Consider the following 19,301-nt stretch of genomic DNA (forward strand, 5'->3'; position numbering starts at 1 on the left):
TAGATATTGTTGCATGACATCTGAAAAACTAACATTTATAGTGGCCAAAATTTCCACTGAAAGGCAATGAAGTGAAATATAGTATAAATGTAAGCTACCTGTTTGGGGGCTTTTAATTGTTTTAATTGTTTTCTTTTAAATTTATTTTGTAAGCCACTCAGAAAAGCAGTGTATGGCATTTGCATTTGTTTCTCATCCACTATTTGAAACTCTTCTTATTGGAAGTACTGCTCAGGAGATAATGGAAGTATACAAACTTAGCTGGGGAAAGATCTCAACATGAAGAGAGGAAGGGACTTGGCCCCCTGCTCCAAGAGAAGAGAATCCTACAGAAGGGGTATCACATTAAATTGAATGAATTAAATTAAAATCTGGACCAACACCCAGCTGTATTTTGACAGCTCCCCAAGACTGATGGTAATTGATGCATGAAACAGAGTATTTCACCTTTTACAAAAGTACTAAAAACTATGTTAGCGTTTAATTCACCTGTATTGCAGAAGCTAGATGCATTGCATTTTTTTGCCCTTTCCCTTCCATTTTATGTTTGACAAATACAATGGTACCTTGGTATTCATTGTTAATTGGTCCTGGGAGGCACGATGGTTACAAAAAACAATGAGTACCAAACAAATTTTTCCCATAAGGAATAATGTAGTGAGTCACAAGGCAGCTGACACTGACAAGTTCTAGTTTGTGCATTGAGTACCAAACAAATGATGAGTACTGGGACAAAATGTCAAAATGTGTTCACAAAATTCAGTGAGTTCAAAGCAGTTGAATACCACTGTACTTCTAATGTGGAGTCCTCGGAGCTCTCTGAGCTTGGTTATTTGCTTGCATACTTATCCAACTTGTCCAACTAGGTAATATCAATGTAAGTTAATGTGAAGTTTGTTCCGTGCTTATATATAGTAGCTTGCCCTGCCAGTGTTGTGGGGGAGGTTCCATTACTTCTCCTTCTTGAGCTTCTCAGAGCATGCACTACTTTACATTTCATTCTCATCACTGCAGCTGTAGAAATCAACTGAAATCTGCCTCTGTTGCTATGATTTTTGTATCATATGAATAGCAAACTCTGAATCTGCTATTGTTTTTGAAACAAAAGGATACAATTTTAAATAAGCCAGTTATTAATTTAAAATCTTCTCCCCTTTTAAATATAAATTTTAAATACAAATTTTAATCTGTTTAAATTATGGGGTATTTTAAATTCAGCCAAATTATTTACTTCATTTTTAATCTATTTTAAATTTTTGTATTTCTGTGTTTTATCCTCTGGCTGTTCACCGCCCTGAGTCCTTCGGGAGAAGGGCAGTATAGAAATTTAATAAAATAAATAAATTAAAATAAAATAAAATAAACACCTGCTACCATGCTTCCTGCCATATCTAAATAACAGTTCTTAAAAATAAGAAGGATTTATTTTAGCAGCTTCAACATATGTGGGTGCTACCTTCAAGCTTGTCTGATGCTTTCACTATTATTGAGCACCTCTGTGTTCATTTATCTACTCCTATCACCAGCAAGTAGCAGCATGGTGGCTGAGCAGTTAAGATGCTGGGTTTGTCAGCCAAAAGATTGGCAATTCCAGACCTAAGTATCACATGACAGAGTCAGCTTCCATTACTTGCCCCAGCTCCTACTAACCTAGCAGTTCAAAAACATGAAAATGCAAGTAGTTAAATAGGTACCACTTTCGTGGGAAGATAACAATGTTCTGTGCACCTTCAGCATATAGTCAGGCTGGCTACATAACCACAGAAGTATTTTTGGACAACTTTGGTTCTTTGGCTTTGAATCAAAGATGAGCACTGCCCACAACTGCAGGGGAAACCTTTACCATTTTTTAAAATCACCAGCAAATGGCTCTGGACATAAAGTCCAGGTCCCTTCTTTTCATGTGTAGCTCTTCATATACTTCTACTGTCTCCTGAACACTTCTAATCAGAAAAGTTTTAAATGGAAATGGAAAAACGGAAAATGGAAAAAATGTAAATGCCACTCATTCCCTGTTTTTCTGTGCTCAGTTATCTTTTGATATCAATCAAGCTGATCTTGACAGATTGCCCCAAGAAGAAAGAAGCCACTCAGGAAGTACTGATAACAAGGTAACTTTATTCATGGAAGCAATAAAATAAAATAAATAAAACTGGAAAAAGGTGTTCAAGAAGCATCACAACTGAGACCTGCAGAATAAGGAATGTTCATTTTCTATGTTGCCTCCAAAGAATCCTGACCATATAACTTAATTATTTTAATTGCCGTATGAGAATTTCAATTTGAGTTCTCCCAATCCAGTCAGGCACAAAAATACATCATATCAGGATGCAGCTGAATGACCCCACCATTTCTCAGTCTCTTTTTTTTAATTGAAAAAGTTTTTCAAATACAAATTTTCCCCCTTTCCCCCCCCTCCTCCCTAACCCCCCCTCCCCCTCCCCTCCCCCTTTGGCTTCTTCATAATAAAACCCAAATTCATAACAGATTATATAATACTTTACTATCCCCTTACTCCATTCCCATATGCTGACCCTTTCTTTCTAATAATATTATCATATCCCCCTTATACTATACATTTCAAAATGACATTCTACTATAACATTATATAATAACTCCTAATTTAGCATAATAATATTATTATATCTCCCAGTTTAGCGATTTCTGCTCATAATCTACCCTTTTTCTACCCTCCCATACATATATCTCTTAAATCAAATCTTTTATGTATATTAATATAACATTTCAAAGCAACCTTCCACTGTAAAACTATATAATAAATCCTAATTTAACATTTATTCAATTCATAGTCTACCCATTTCCTTCACCCCCATCGTTATATCTCTTAACTCAAATCTTTTACATATATTAATATCTAAACATAATATGTTTTCTTAAACTAAACAATCAATAAACTAACCTGTCTCCACCCACTTTCCTACAAGACTACCATACTTAATAATTCATAATATCTTTATTCCTCTGCCCACACCACTAAAAATATTCCCTTATGTAAATAAAATCCTCTTAAAAAAGACTTTAAGTTTATAATCCATATGATATCTTCTGTAATGTCTTTCAGCTGGATTGTAAACTCCATCACCCATGTTAGGGTAACATCACATCCTAATTCCAATAGTATGTTCGGTATCTTCAATTACCATCTGCCCCCATCAATAACAAATATCTTCATAAAAAAAAAAATCACAACAACCACCCGAGTGACTTTATATTTGTATTCCATATAGTGTCTATAGAGGTGTCTTTTATCCAAATTATTAATTCCAACCACCGTAATAGGGTAACAGCCAGATCATCTGCGTGCCCCAATTCCATAACTCTCTCGCCTTGTAACTCAGCATAAACGTAGTATATTTATCAAAGAGTCCAAAAAAAAAAAAAAAAGATAGTCCCGATCATTTCAGTTTAAGGCCCTTTTCACATCCCAAAAGTACAGCACTGCAGAAGTCTGTCACTCTCCTCAGGATAATATAAACCAATACTTCGCCTCAACTATCTTTTCGTATATTCAATCATCTCTTAAATAACTGGCATTACACTGTTGTTTGGCTTAAAAGTTTTTGTTTTTGTGTGACCTGCTTTTTCTTTTCTTGACTTTTTGTGGGTTAGATCTCCATCCTGATTTCCTTTCTATAAATTGTATATCAACTGTTTGGTTTTCATGCTGATCTATAACTTGATCTTGTTGGTTTTGCTTTTGTGGTTTAAATCTCCATTCTGGTTCTATGAGTTTTATATCGACTGATTGATTTCCATGCTGGTCTGTAACTTGATAAGTCATCACTTTAGAATCCAGAGCCGCCTCTCTTGTATTTATAAATAGTCCAGCTGAGACCTCTGAAGGAGAATCCAGAAGCGGCTCATCTACGGGGACCTCTGTAACTTGTTGTTTTTCCATTACTTCCACCTCCTTTCCTTACCTTGAATTCCTATCTCTTGTTGATTTTGCTTTTGGAGAACCTTGTAGTAAAATTCTTCCGCTTTTTCAACAGTATTTAGCTGATATCTTTCTCCTTGATATCTCAATATTATACCAACTGGAACGTCCCACCTGAATGGGATATTTTGTTTCTTTAGCTCAGTCACCAAAAATCCAAATTTCTTTCTATCTTTTAGAATCTTAGGCGGCAACTCTTTATATATCCAGATCTTTCTTCCATACAATTGTAGAATAGAATTAAAAGATTTTTGCACAATATCATTTCTTATTTCTTAGTCTGTGAAGTAAATCACCACATCTCTAGGCAATTGCCTTTGCTTTGCAATCCAAGAATTTACTCTATAAGCCTTGTCAATCTTACGAGATACCTCTTCAGGATGAACCTTTAAAATCCCGGCCAGAACTTGAGCAGATATTTTTCTTAAATCATCTCTATTATTTTCCTGTAACCCTCTCATTCTAACCGCAAATTCTGTGAGCCTGTATTTCATCATTGTAATTGTTTGAAAAGGCCTTCGGGCTATTCAATAAACTATCATTGTAATTTCTTTTTCAATCCCTTGCTTTATATCTTCTGCATTGTAAGTCTCATGAGCAGCTTCCTTTTTAGACTTTACTTCTAAACTATTGTTTTGAATATTTGTCAAATCATTTTCAATTATTTGTATTTTATTGTCCAAATTATTAATCTTATCATCAACTTCCTCCATTTTAGACTCTAATAACTTGATATTTGTATCCATCTTTATAACAATTTCTGAAAAAGCATTAGTCACTGTTACAATCTTTCGTTGCAAATTATCATACTTTAGTTGTATCATTTCTTTAATTTCTTGCCTAAATTTTTCAAGTTTCTGGTTCACAGTCTCATGATATCTTGCCATTTCCTCCTGGACAAATTCTTTTAAATTAAAGCCATTCTGCTGAGTCTGTAAGCGCAGAACTTGTTCACATAATTGTAAATGGGGGAACACCCCCCCCCATTGCTTGTTCGTCAGGCTTTATTAGTTTTAACGCCATCCTGCCATACAAACTCTTTTTAAAGAAAGAAAACTTTTCCCTAAACAAGATCAAGTACAAGTCTCCAAGAAAAAAGAAACTTAAAATAGATATTTTTCTTCCAGATTCTAGCCAGCACTGTTTATTCCGCTACTTTGTAGCTTGTTAGGGAAGGACTTTCACTTTCGGCTTTCTTCTTCTTCTCAAGCCTCAGCAGTCGCCATTTTAAACATTTTTTTTCCTTCACTCTAAAACGCTTGTAAAATCATTAAAAATACTTGCAATTTAGGGTCCCAAGTCCAAATCTCGTCCTTTTTAATTAGTCCATCTGTTAATTTCGTTGATTGGTCCGGTTCCAGCGCCTAGCTCTGCAAAAAGGCAGAGTTCACCCAAAGCCCGGAGCAGCGGCGAGAGGAAATAGGGAGCCACAACCTGCTCGTCCCCAAGAGTAAAAAAAGAACTCTGGGGACTTTGCAGAGGGCTCTACCTGCCCTCGCCTGCTCTGTCTCACATTTCCTTCACGAAATGGAGTTTTTCGAGCCGCCTTTCAGATGTAAAGGCGGGTCTTTACAGGCAACGGGGCTGGCGGTCTCAGAGGACCGTCTGGTGGTGATGGAAGCCAGACCGGAAGCCTCATTTCTCAGTCTCTTTTGTTAGGGTTGTTTTCATTTAATTCAGACTCTGCATCAAGTTATTGCTAGACAATTGCATCTGGAAAGTTGTACAGTGTTTTGAATTTGATTACATGAAGTTAATTAAGTCAATACAAAGAAAAGTATAACTGCCTTAAACAGCTCTAGATAGGTGGTGTGTTTTATGTGCACATATGCTTTAAAACACCATTTTTGAATTGTTTCTGAAGTGTTGCACAACCTTAGTACGTTTATTGTTCCCACATCAAAATCTTCATAAAAAAGACATCAACATGTCTATAAAAATTAAAATGCTGTGAAAATAATTCACAGTAAACTAAACTACCAGGAAAGGAGTGTAGGGGGGAGGGGAAGGGAGGGGACTGGATAACTGGAACTATACCTTCCATATAGAGTGACATACTTATTATGAATATAAACTGCCTGAGAAAAGTAAACAACCAATCACTGTCTGTCAGATTGCATACAGTACATTTCAATTTAGCAACTTTTAACAAATATCATAACTCCTACTATGGGGGTTGGAGAATATAAGCTGCTTGGTTTTGTGATGTGGTATTTCAATAGCTATCAAGAGCAAACATTCCATACCACTTCTCTAATAATTTCGTAAATGCAAGAAGGTTCTTTGAAAACCTTCCATAACTCTTCTTCCTTCACAAAATAGAAGTCCAAGAAATCTCTAAAGATAACTGTGATGTAGATAGAAACCAATAGAAACCTATTGCATACCAGCCTCGTGTACATGAACAAATTCTTTTTAGATGAAATTGGTTCTTTATTTGGAAATGTATCTTTGTTGTGGATACTTAAATGGAAACAAAGAAGCAGACCTGAGCTTTTGGGATACATATTTAGAAAGAGGCTCCAATGTTGTATTAATCCTGGGCGGAAAAAGCTCTAACTTACTCAAAACAATTTGCTTTTGAATAGCCAAAATTGTACTCTTAACCAATCGCCTGGTACATGAAATATTATAGAATAGCGATTTTCATTTCAAGTGGTTTCTTTTTCTTTTAGCATTCTGTTGTAATGTGTAAGATCAAGCTGTTGCAAACATTGAATCTGGTCATGTTGAAGCCTGTGTGCAAAACAGCAGCTTTTGGCAGAGTTCCTGCTTTGGGGATTTAATCCCACTGTTTGCAGTATTACCTGAGGCTGATGATGAAGAGAAGAAATTTTCTCAACCTAATTCCCACACTTTTCTTAGCAACACCACCACTAATAATTATAATAACCTAGCCCTGGGGCAAAATGAGGGACTTTCTGAAAAGTTGAAAAGTTTTGCTCCTAAATTTTATGATGGTAGAAAACCAATTTACCTCAAAGTGACTGAAATTAAAACATTATTGTAAATTATAGATGCCATACCTCATAAATTGCTTATTCTATCTTGATGCATGAATATATTTTGAATACAATTCCCCTCCTTCCCATCCAGGCTAGTCAATACATCTGTAGATAGAAAATTACTTGACAAGCTGTTTATTTGCTTTATAATTAGGGCATGCCAGCATACTTTTGCATTGCCTTAACTGAAGCTCTATTCTGCTTCAGTAACAAGGCTAAGAAGTTGTATTATGCTTACCCTTTTAATGTGGGACTAGTTAAAGAAAGAAATTGGTGGGATTCCCCTCATTTCAATTTTTCTCTCAACAATGTTACAATCTTTTGGGAAAAGCATCCATCAAGTAGTTTCCTTACTGTGGTCGAGTAAGTTTCACCAGACCAGCAGATTTTGCACAAAATCGGTTTGTGTGGGTGCATTCAATATGCTGATGGGTTCTTTTCGACCCAGGTTTTACATGGTTCTGGAACAGTGCTATTCCAAAGCAGTACTATTCAGGAAAAAGTCCACAACTGCAGCTGACTGTGGATATTGAATGAGTTGTCTTTGAACATACTTCACAAAAATGCTAAACTTAATCATAACTTTGTCATGTTTATGTTTCTCTGCTTCTCTCCCAGATTCTTCTGCCAAAGCTTGGGGCTCTAAGAAAGAAGAAAGCAAGATGGGAAAGTCAGTATGCTCACCTCCTAGGAAAATCAGGAACAAACTTAGGCACTTAATGCGGAACCTAAATCAAACAATATGCATTTCACTGTATTTAAAACAAACATAAAGAATCCCTGCATCATGGAAAACTAAAATGTTAAGGAGAAGGTTTGGCTATAATCTTTCTAGGTTTGGTTTAGGAATGATGTAAGAAAATATATCTAACTACTATTACACTAATTACTTTTCAGCATGGAACAACCTGAAATGTTTTTTTAATATTAGGAAACCATCGGCCTTGCATGGACAGAAGGTAATAAAAGGAAGACATTTTTTCATCTTAACAAATGCCTAAAATAACAGGAACTGAGCTAAAGGATCTGCTTAGTTTTTCTTTTATTAAGCACATAACCTGAAGTATTACTTTATTCCATTATGTGTTCTTTTTAAGTACCAAGTAGAATAAATAATAAAACTTGCAGAACAAAAACCTTGAGCATTGTACCAATAAAGGCGAATATTTGTAACTAAGGGCTGAAAGGAGGGGTCTTTGGTGTTGTTTGAGCTTATTTGTTTTCTTGCAGACGTTTCATTACTCTTCACTAGGTAACATCATCAGTGCTATTAAGGAATGCTGTTTGCTATCAGTTTATAGCAAATAAACTGATAGCAAACAATTTATATGGTGTCTTGCCTGTCTGTATGAGTGATCCTTCTCTATAAAGTCCCTGACCACTCAACTCAGTAGAGAATAAGAAAATAACAATTTGCTACCCTTTCTGGACATCCAATCAGCAGAGACCACAATGGCAAAGTAGAAACCCAAGTCTTCAGAAAAACCATCCATAGTAACCAAGTGCTCCACTAACAACCCAACCTCACACAAGAAAAACTATGTGAGGACTTTATTTAAATTTATTTACACTGCAGCAACCCAGAACAGCAGGAAAAGGAAATGAAGCATCTATACAACACATTCCACTTACAGTAACTCAATATAGCACAACCAACACAAACACTAAAAAAATTACACTGCCATACATCAAGAATATCTTAGAAACCGCCAATAACTTCTACAACCACATGGAATAAGCATAGTACACAAGCCAACTAAAGCCCTTCAAAACATCATAAGCAAACCAAAAGACCCAGCAACCCCAGAAGAAAAAAACAGTAGTTATCTACAACGTTCAATGTAAGAACTGCAACAACCATTATGTAGGACAAACAGGCAGAAGACTGGCAGAACGCATCTATGAACACCAACTGACAGTCAGAAGGCATGAGGAAAATTCTTTAATTTCACAACATATAGACAGATTTAAACAGTTTCAATTGGGAAAATGTGACAATCCTAGACCAGGCCAAATCCAAAAATGCTAAGGAATTCTAGATGCCTGGCACTCTGACAAATCAGCCATCAATAGACACATAGACATCAACAACATCTATAGACTATGCAAAACATTTAACCAGCCCAAAAGAGAAAAAGACTCCAACACCTCTCCACCAGTAATCAGCACTCAGATCAGCATAGATTAACTCCAAGATTAATCTCAGACCAGGGGTCCTCAAACTTTTTAAACAGTGGGCCAATTTATGGTCCCTCAGACTGTTGGGGGGGCAGACCGACTGGATGGGTGTGGCTAGGTGATCATGTGACTGGCGGGGCATGGCCAAGTTAGCAGTCCATTAAATGATACACACAAATTAAACTTTAATTTGTTATGCTCCTGGGAAGGTTAGTGAAGGGATGTAGCTGCCTTGGGGTGTGTATGAGAGATTTCTGTTTGTGTGTGTGGGTGTGTCTCTCTCCCTCCCCCCTCTCTCTCTCTGGAGCTGGGGAGGCAAAAAATGGACCCATTTTTGGCCTCCAGAACCAGTCTGCTGTCCAAAAATGGGCCCGTTTCTGGCCTTCCAGGACCTCCACATGTCCCATTTTTGGCCTCCAGAACCACTCTGCCACCAATGGGCCCTTCTTTGGCCTCCTGGGGCCTCCGCACATCCCATTTTTGGCCTCCTCAGCTTCCAGAAGGCAGTTGGGATGGTAGGTAGTTGGGACGATGTGGGCGAGGCAACCTTATGGTCCTGCACAGGCCAGATTAATGGCTTTGGTGCACCTTATCTGGCCCATGGACTGTAGTTTGAAGACCCCTGCCTCAGACCAACAATCAAGTAAACAATATCCCAATCAAGAAAGTGCCAAGGAGCCATCAGTAAACAGCCTAATCAAAGAATCTCTAAGACTGTCCCAATCCATAAGAAAGGCAAGACACCAGAATATAAACTGACAGCAAACAGCACTCCTTACTAGCATTGATGATGTTACCTAGTTAAGGTTAATGAAACGTCTGCAAGAAAACAAGCTCAGAGAGCACCAAGGGCCCTTCACCTTGAGCATTGTGTTCTGCAGAGACAGGCTGTGTGCATTATTACAATAAATTTGAAGTGTATTATTTGTTCTCATGTACTTTTCAAATTATGTAGTCATAAGACATCACACACATTATTTCTAATTATTTATTTCTTACATTTTCACCCTACCATTCAATATAATATGAAACATATAGAGGATACAGTTAAAATCCCAATTTATTTCATAATAGATTACTTTTTATACACAAACATGATACCTGCATATCTATCACATTATTACAGGATAAGCAGCATTATAAAAAGCAACAGGAGAAGTAAGAAAGAGTAAACCAAGAAATTTAAGGCATGAAATAAATAAAACTAATAACACATAAAACTAATTCTAATTCATATTAACACCATACATTATACTTCTTTATACTTCTTTATCCTTGTAAACATCTTACTTCCACTAAATGCATACATTGCTTTACATATTGTCTTTTGTTTTATAAATGGCCCTTTTTCAAGATCTCATCAGCTTCACCCCTTGTGATTTTCTTGGTCTTTTCCTTCCCTTCAGCAACACATTATTTATTCCATCCTATATTTGTTTGTGATTCAGTTCCCCTTCATATGGTCTGCATGATCATACCACCTCAGTGTATTTTCATACTAGCTCCTCAGTGTTTATGCAATCCATATTCATTCAGTATCCATATGGTGGATTAGACACGTGTTTCCGACAAATCCCCAGTGCTGGTGCACAGAATCTAGCCATCTGCACTGTAGTTACAGACTGTTCATCCTTAAGCAGCTACTGGGATAATGTCGGAATGGCCAGTATACCTAGCAATTATTGGAAGGATATTGGTTTTTTGACTATCTCTGTAAAAGGAACATCAAAGGAGTATGTGACCAATGGTCTCCACTCTCCTGAGCCACAGGAACAGAGTGTTTCAGTCAATGGTATCTTTTTATACTTGCCGTACAGGACGGCCGATGGAAGCGTATGGCACCGTGCAAGCGAAAATGCTTTCTGATGGTTTGCCAACTGCAACTGGCTAAGATAGCTGGCAGGAGTAACAAGATATCTAACAGTGTCTTGGTGTCCAACTTAAGTATTCAGGCTGGGGAGAAGCCTAGATTGGCAAAGTTGGATTCAACAGCCTTGATCCATGATGAATAGAATTTGTCTTGGAGGATTAATGGAGCAAGGCCTTCAGAAAGAAGTTAAGCTTTAGCCAGAGATTTAAAGAAGCTACACAGATTCTTGCTTCGACTTTTGTCAATCCTGTGTCCAGGTGGAGAAGTGCATTTGAGACACAACACGGCATCTGGAGAATTGCTCTAATAAATTTGGATTGAACTCTTTCCAATGATCTGAAACATGAAGCTGAGAGTCTGAACAGGGCCCCATAAAGAAGCTGTGTAGCGACTTGGCTAGAAAAAGCTTAATTGCAGCAGGAACAAAGTATCCTCCCTTTGTGCAGAAAAATATAAGGATGGTGCTCACTGACCTTTGGCCCAAGGCAGTTGCATATTTGTGTGTGTTTTTCTTGAACCAGTAGCCTGGATGACCACCCTTAGGTATTTGAAGGTGGTTACCTGCTTTATATTATAACTATTTAGATTGCATGAATAGAGTTTTGGCCTTTTTGCAAAGGCCATTTTTTTTCTTGTAATTTATGTCCAGTTTATTATAATTGTAAGACTGGATGAGGACTCACAAGGCTCTTTTAAGTCCAACTGGTGTCCTGGAGAGGATCACAGCATCATCTACATATAGAAGCAGGGCAATGCTTTAATCACCTATTTTTTGGGGGGTGGTAATTTGGTTTATTTAACCATTTAATCATATCATTTATATAGAAATTAAAAAACAAGAAGGGCAAAATGCACCCCTGTTTAACCCCCTTTTGAGTTTTAACTGACTTTGAAAGGGACCCTTGCATATTACACCTCACCTTGATGGATGTTTTAGGTAAGGCATGTAACAGATGAAGAATCCTGTGATCAATTGAAGCAGCTTCCAGCTCTTCCATAGCTTGGTCCTGGTCTATAAACCCATTACAGTTATTTTGCTTTGCTGACTCAATAAGCTGTTCTCAGGAGGACCTTGTGTCATGTCTCTCCTTAAGTTTTTTGAGTGTAAGGAGATGTTTAAAGTTGTTTTATTGCCATTCCCAGTTTCACTTTTGTACATCTTATATGCCAAGGTGAGAGCTTTTTTGCTTCAACACAATCCTTGTCAAAACATGGTTTGGAAGCAATGCAGGGCCTCTTAGCTGAAAAGTTCCGGTAATGTGCTAGTACTTGTAGCTTATGAAGTATGTTTTTATATAGTTCTAGTAAATCTTGGGAAGGGTTGGCTGATGTAAAGGCTGAGCAGATTGTTTTGGAAGTTGTCCTCTGATAGGGCTCTCCTTACCTTCTGGCCAAGTTGTTGAGATCATTTGTCCCAACGTCTTGTTAGACCTGCTGGAGAAATTGCAGGAATAAATTGGTCCCAAAGGGCATCTACCAGATGAAGGGCTTCATGTGTATAGACAAAGGTAGATGATCGCTTTCTGGGTAAAGTAGGACTTCAAAATTTTCTACGTAATGTAGTAAGTTCATAAAGTTAGGATATAATCAATGGTGCTGTTTTTGGACTGTTTTTCATATCAAACACAACTATTTTGGTCAGGTACATTAATGTACAGATCCACTGTCCTTGTTGTATCATATAAATGCATGTAGCATTTGCAGCAAATCATTTGGGTTCTGAACCAACAACATGGTATTCAAAAATAAACACATATTCATGTCCCCAAAGAACTCACTTTAGTGCAATCACATGCCTTTTATACAGTTATCCATAAAAGATTAAATAACCAAGGGGACATCACATGTCCTTGCTTAAAAGCCATTTCATTCTTACTTATGTTTTATTTCCATCATATTCTGTTCCTATAGCATTCAGCAACCAACCTTTCAAATCCTTACTCATGCAAAATACTTCATACTTCAAACCTATTACATATACTTTTTTATCTAAAAAGTCAGAATGAACTTTATCATATTTATATATTTTCAATGTTCTGCTGTGGACTAAAAATCTGATAGTATTTAGTTTATATTCAACCTAAAACTGTATTGCTCTTCTCACATTTGCTTGCTGTCATCTCTTATAAACTTTCACTCAGAAATCTGATAAAAGCCTTCCCAGGGATTGGTTCAGAAACTAATTCTGCTATACTTTGTGTATTCACTGTTCCTTCCATTTCCTTTATGTGGAGCAGCAATAAACAGTATTCTTCTGATGTTCAGGGACACATGCAATATTATATAGTTAAACAAGTCACAGAGTTGTTTAAAACTATATCCATATTGTAGTATTCTCCAGTTACAGCACCACAATACTGTGATTTATTCATTTTTCCATATTGCCAAATATTTATGACTAGCTTTTCGTCATTTTTCTTCAACATTAACATTTACAGTTTTTGTTTCAATTCAGCTGTGTGACATATCACTACCATTCCCTTATAAATATCTAAAATTTTCATTCTAGCTTTCTCTTTCACTGCATTTAAATTTAATTCACTATGCCAAAAGCTCCTTGTTTTCTTTTATTTCCAAAATCATTTTTCATCAGAATCATCTGTATTTTCCTGCCTCCTTTAGTCTTAACTATTACTTGATTTCTTCATTTGCATTTTTGCAAGTATCTTTTTCTCTATCTACAGATTATACAATTCTCCTATCTTTATTTTTTGCAGCAATAGGCTTATATACATTTTTTTTTCTCATCTACCTTCTTCACCAAGCTGGCAAGAACCCTTTTTATATTTATGATTATCATTACTTTCCATATTTTTATAGCATCTTAGATAATTCTGCTTACTCAGTTCCAAACAGTTTCAACATCCTTTTTCCTTATGTTTACCTTCCATTAATTCTCTTCAAGATTGCCCTTTTCCCCCTGCTTTTTCACATAGTATTTGTCTTTTGATTTCTGGATTTATTATACTTCTAAATTTACTTAAATTTACTTATTTCTTTTCCTTCAAGGTTTGTTCTTGTTAGTGTAAAGCACTGTTCCACATTTAGAACCTCTTATCACAGTTGTATCATTCACCAATTCCCTCAAATTTTTACAATTAAACCACCAACCATTATGTATTTAAATTGTTTCCTTCCTTTTCAAAGTGTATGAATAGACTTATTTTTTGAAGTGAATATTTATTTTTCCACTTCAATTTCATCTTCACATCTGGAAATTGCCTAGAAAAAAACTTTCAAATTTTCTCAGAAAGACTTTCAGAATTGCTATGTTATTGCCTTCTTTTCCAGAGGTGAAAGAAAGTGACTAAATCAAAGCTATCCAACTGCGAAAACAAGCTTTCTTTGGTCTTCCAAGAGTCAGAGACAGCTTGGAAGTTCATGGGCAACCAAGGACTCAGTCCCTTGTCATGGACAGATCACTCTACCTGCGTGCTGGAATTGTCTTGTAACTGACTCATCTGCAGGGAAGCTGGGCCAAGTGAGCTCTGGATCCAGGAGGGTTTTAGAGGAAATTTGAGGTTATTCCTGAGCTTCTGGTGCACAGTTCAGTTAAGGCTTTAATTACAGCTTTGAATGAGCATGTGACAAGATTTTAGATTGGTTTGCACTTATGCGGATTATTAACAGTTGTGGATCTGGAGGAATTCCCTAATTCATTGATTTTCAGTCCTATCATGGTGTCAGTTGAGTTTTTTGCATGATGCTTTCAATTTCAATTTTTTATTTATTGATTAGCCCTTTGGGCCATATCAAGTGCAGAATTACAAAGACAAATCATTACAAAGGTTTGGTAAAACAAATTAAGTAAGATTGGAATAACTCGGAATTAAAATACAATTAGAATAAAATACGATCTAAAATAAAATCGGGATAAAATACAATAATTTAAAGTACCATTTAAATATAATTAAATTTATATTATAATGTCGCCCCTGCATCTACCCAATCAGTGTTAACTGCTCTTAAAATTACATTGTTAGATCAAGTGATCATTCTTACAATCTACCGCATTTTGCTGCACCAACTTTGTCCTCCTTCCCAACAACTTTACCACAAATCTAGCAATCCATTTTACCAACTGCAAGTTGGAACCTAACAAACAATATCGCAAAAAGTGCTCTTTAGACTTAGGGGTGCTGGTATAAAAGATCCTGCCCAGTTGATGTTCCCTCAGGTCTGAATATAGGGGGCAATCAAAAATTACGTGGGACGTTGTTTCGACTTCCCCCGTCCCACATAGACAGACCCTTTCCCTTACAGGAATACCCTTATATCTACCCCAGAGCATATTTGTTCCAAGTTGGTCCAACCTCAGTTTTGTAAAGAATCTTCTCAGGACGGGAAACAAAGGCACAGCTAAATATTTTTCTATTTTGAAGATTTGTTTATTGGCTGATAACCAGGGGCAAACTTTTACTGCTGTCACCTGTGCAATATCCGATTGGGCACTTATGTCCTTAAATCTCTGTGCAATCCAATTTCGGATCTGCCTATAGTCGTACTGCTGCCAATTTAAAGGGATACCAGAGCTAGATACCTGCTTCAGAACTCTTGATAACCAGTTATTTTTATTACTTGAGATAATCTGCTCCATTAGCGCTAATTTTGGTAACCTCCCTTCCTCCATCTCGATTATTCTCAACCAATAATAAACAGTCTTCAACAAGGCCCTAGTGCCAGTCGCATGGACTCCTGTTTCTGCCCTTACTACACATGCTGGGGTTCCGGGGGACACTGCCAAAATTCTCCTAAGGAACTTATTTTGAGGGGTTTCCAGCCCATGCAGCTTAACTGACCCCATATTTCTGCCCCATAGGTAAGTACTGGTTCGATTTTCGCCTGGAAGACCTTTAGCACTGGGATTAATGAAGATGGAGTTTTCTCTAAAATAAGTTTGTTTAATTGAGCCATCCGAGCCATGGCCTTCCGAGTTCCGGCTTTTACCTGCTTATTCCATTTGCCATTTGTCTGAAATACTAGCCCTAAATAGGTAAATGACTGAACTTGTTCTATTCTTCTGTCATTTAAAACCCATCTCCTTATATTTTGTTGCCTGCTAAATATCATTACCTTTGATTTCTCTATATTAATTGTCAGGCGATTTTTTATACAATATGCTGCCAACCTCCCAAGTGACCTTTGTAGCCCCACCTGTGAGGCCGACAACAAAATTAAATCATCGGCATATAACAAGCAATTGACCTGTCTTGTTCCTATACTAGGCCCATGGAGTGATGTATCTTCCAGACATTTTGGGAGGTCATTTAAATATAAGTTAAAAAGTGTTGGGGCTAAAATGCAACCTTGTCTGACGCCCTTTTTTAATGGAATTGCATTTGTTACCGATCCTGACCTATTCATTCGAACTCTTACTTGGGTTTCCGTGTATAACAGTCGAATTAAATATAACAATTTCTTTTCTATTCCCATAGCCTCTAATTTATCCCATAAAATTTTTCTATCAATTGTATCAAAGGCTGCCTTCAAATCTATGAATGCCACATACAGAGGTTTTTTCCAAGACTTAAACTTTGTTATTAGATGGTCCAGCACAAAACAATTATCCATAGTAGATCTTCCGCTCCTGAAACCTGACTGCTCTTCAGCTAAGATGTTATTTCTCATTATCCAGTCCTCTAATTTATGAAGCAAGTGCTTAGCATAAATTTTTGCTGAAATATCGATTAGACTAATTAATCGAAAATTATCAGGATTATCTCTAGAACCTTTTTTATGTAAGGGGATAATTATTGATGAACGCCAACTGGCAGGAATTTGCCCTGATCTATTGATAAAAGTAAAGAGACCCGCCAAGACAGGCGCCCACCAGGCTATGTTATCTTTAAATAAGGATGCCGGGAGCGCATCCTGTCCTGGAGCTTTGTTTATCTTCAGGGAGGAGATTAAACGCCTCACCTCCGTGACTGACACTTCTTCCCACTGCGGTAAGGCTTCATATTCCTGTATCAAGCTTGGAGAGGATATAAGCTCATCAGAGTTTTCTACTGCTGCTGGCGTGGCCAAATGCTTCTCCCATCTTTCTGCACTAATGTTTGGGTCACTTATTGGTTTTCTATCTCTAATAATTTTTGAGACCTCCAACCAGAATAGTGTGGGGGAGGCCAGCTTTGCTGCCTGTTCTAGACCAGCCCATAGGTTGTCGATATAGGAGGCCTTTTTTCTCTTCAGTAGCTGCTTATATTTCTGCCTTATGGTAATATACTCCTTCTGTAGTTCCATGTTTGGGCTGCTTAAGTATCTCCTAAGTGATTTCCTAAGCTGTTTTTTCTTTTCCTTACAGTCACTGTCAAACCATGATGAGTTACTAGAATCAGACGGGCCCATTGGCTTGGTAGTCATGGAAAAATGCTTCAATTTATGGCATATTTCCGCAAAACAAACTATAGGCTCTTGTTCACCCGTACTGTTTGCGCATATATGCGCTAAGGCTTCCATACATGGTGAATTCATAAATTCAGTCACTGCTTTGCTATCAACCCTCTTCCATGTTAATCTTTTCTCTTGGGCTATTTCTAAGTTGTGGCCTATTTGTTGGATTGATTGATTCCTTTTCCTTAAATCTGAAGGGATTGCCAGGGACGTCGCAATAGGAAGGTGATCACTTTCTGACCTTGGTAACGTCAAGACCGAAGTTGCCCCTGCTACTAGGCTGTGAGAGACACAAAAATAATCAATAGAACTACATGCCTTGGGGCCAAAAAAAGTTATGGGGTACCTTCTGAGCTCCGAGTACTGGCCTACAATTTGGAGGTTACAGTTATATATCATAGTTAGAAATTTCCCCCCATCTTTGTTCTTTTTCCTGTCTTGGGAGACCCATGATTGTTGGTTATGTAAATATCCCTCAGGAATTGTACCGTTTTCAACAAAAGGTTCCAACGAGGGACCCACACGCGCATTAAAGTCTCCTGCCAAAATTAGAGGTGTTTTTGCAAATTTTTTCCGTATTTCTAATATTTTTACCTCTAGAGCCTCCCACAAATCCCCCATTGCTGGGTTGACGTACACATTTGCAAATATCATTGACTTCCCTTCATATTCCAAATGGATTGCTTGAAAAAATAGAGGGCCATCCTCCAAGCATATCTCATTTCCCTTCCATCCTAGTTCGGCTTTCACCAAAATGCCCAATCCTCCAGAGGCTCTTCCTTTTTTAGCTACTCTCTTTGCTGGCAGCTGCCAAATATTAAACCCGGGGAGCTCAATTGGGGTCTCATCGTTGCTAACCCATGTCTCCTGCAAGGCAATTACATGGTACCTATTTAAAAATTTAATACAATCATCTGTGCACCAACTTCCTCTCCATCCTGCCACATTCCAAGAGAGGAAGTGCACTCTTGAAGGACGTGGTTGCTCACTATTTCCTAGTCAGGCTTCTTGGATAATCTCTCCTACCCCTCCTCCCTCGTTTACACACACACACCCATTTAATCGCCTGAGTTCAATAGAAGTCTGTTTGGGCATCATTGCACTGCCTGTTACTTTCGGACTTGCAGGTCCATGGGCTCTATTAATCTCTGCCTCCACGGTAAATGATTTTGCATGAGGCACCGTGTTTGTGTCGTTTCTTGGTATCATCTTTGCCGCTAAGGGGGATTGGGGGATTCCTTCCTGGGTGCCTTCCATCTCCGATGTTTGTCCCACAACACTTTGTGTTATCAAATCTACTGTCTCTGGTACCTTGTGCTGTATAGACGTGGGCATCAGGCTTCCTGGGTTTATAGGCTGCTGGCTCTCCGGAGCTGCCTCGTGCCTTGAAGTGGGTAGAGCTATCGACGCTAAAGGAGCAGCAGAAGAAATAGTCTGCTTCAGCAGCTTCCTCATCTCTTTAAGTTTTTTAAGTACTTCTTGCTGCTCCATTTGTGAAAGTGAGGAAAAAGTTTCCAAACAGGCAGAGTCAAATGTCTCATCTTGTACCAAGCCAATTGAAGGAAGTTTCACTTCAGCTGGGTCCAACACCCTAACTGACATTTCCTCTGTAACGCTAAATCTCCTCCCTACCTTGGCCAACCTGCTTTCCCTATTCAGTCCACTTTCCCAAACAGCTGTCCCATGCACTGCCGCACTCTCCCTAGGGGCTCTCTGAATTAGCGGAATGGCCTCACCACTAGAAAAAACTCGGGTAGGTAAAATTTGATAATAAGCCAAAAATCCTCTCATTCGCATAAGCAGGCATGATCCTTTTCAGTATGAGAGAAGATATAAATTAGGTTGCCAGTCTTAATTTTATCTATGCCTCATACAGTATTCCCTGCTAAGGACAATG

This window comes from Pantherophis guttatus, chromosome 4, assembly GCF_059756535.1.
Source record: "Pantherophis guttatus breed Tessera chromosome 4, ASM5975653v1, whole genome shotgun sequence".
Lineage (NCBI taxonomy): Eukaryota > Metazoa > Chordata > Lepidosauria > Squamata > Colubridae > Pantherophis > Pantherophis guttatus.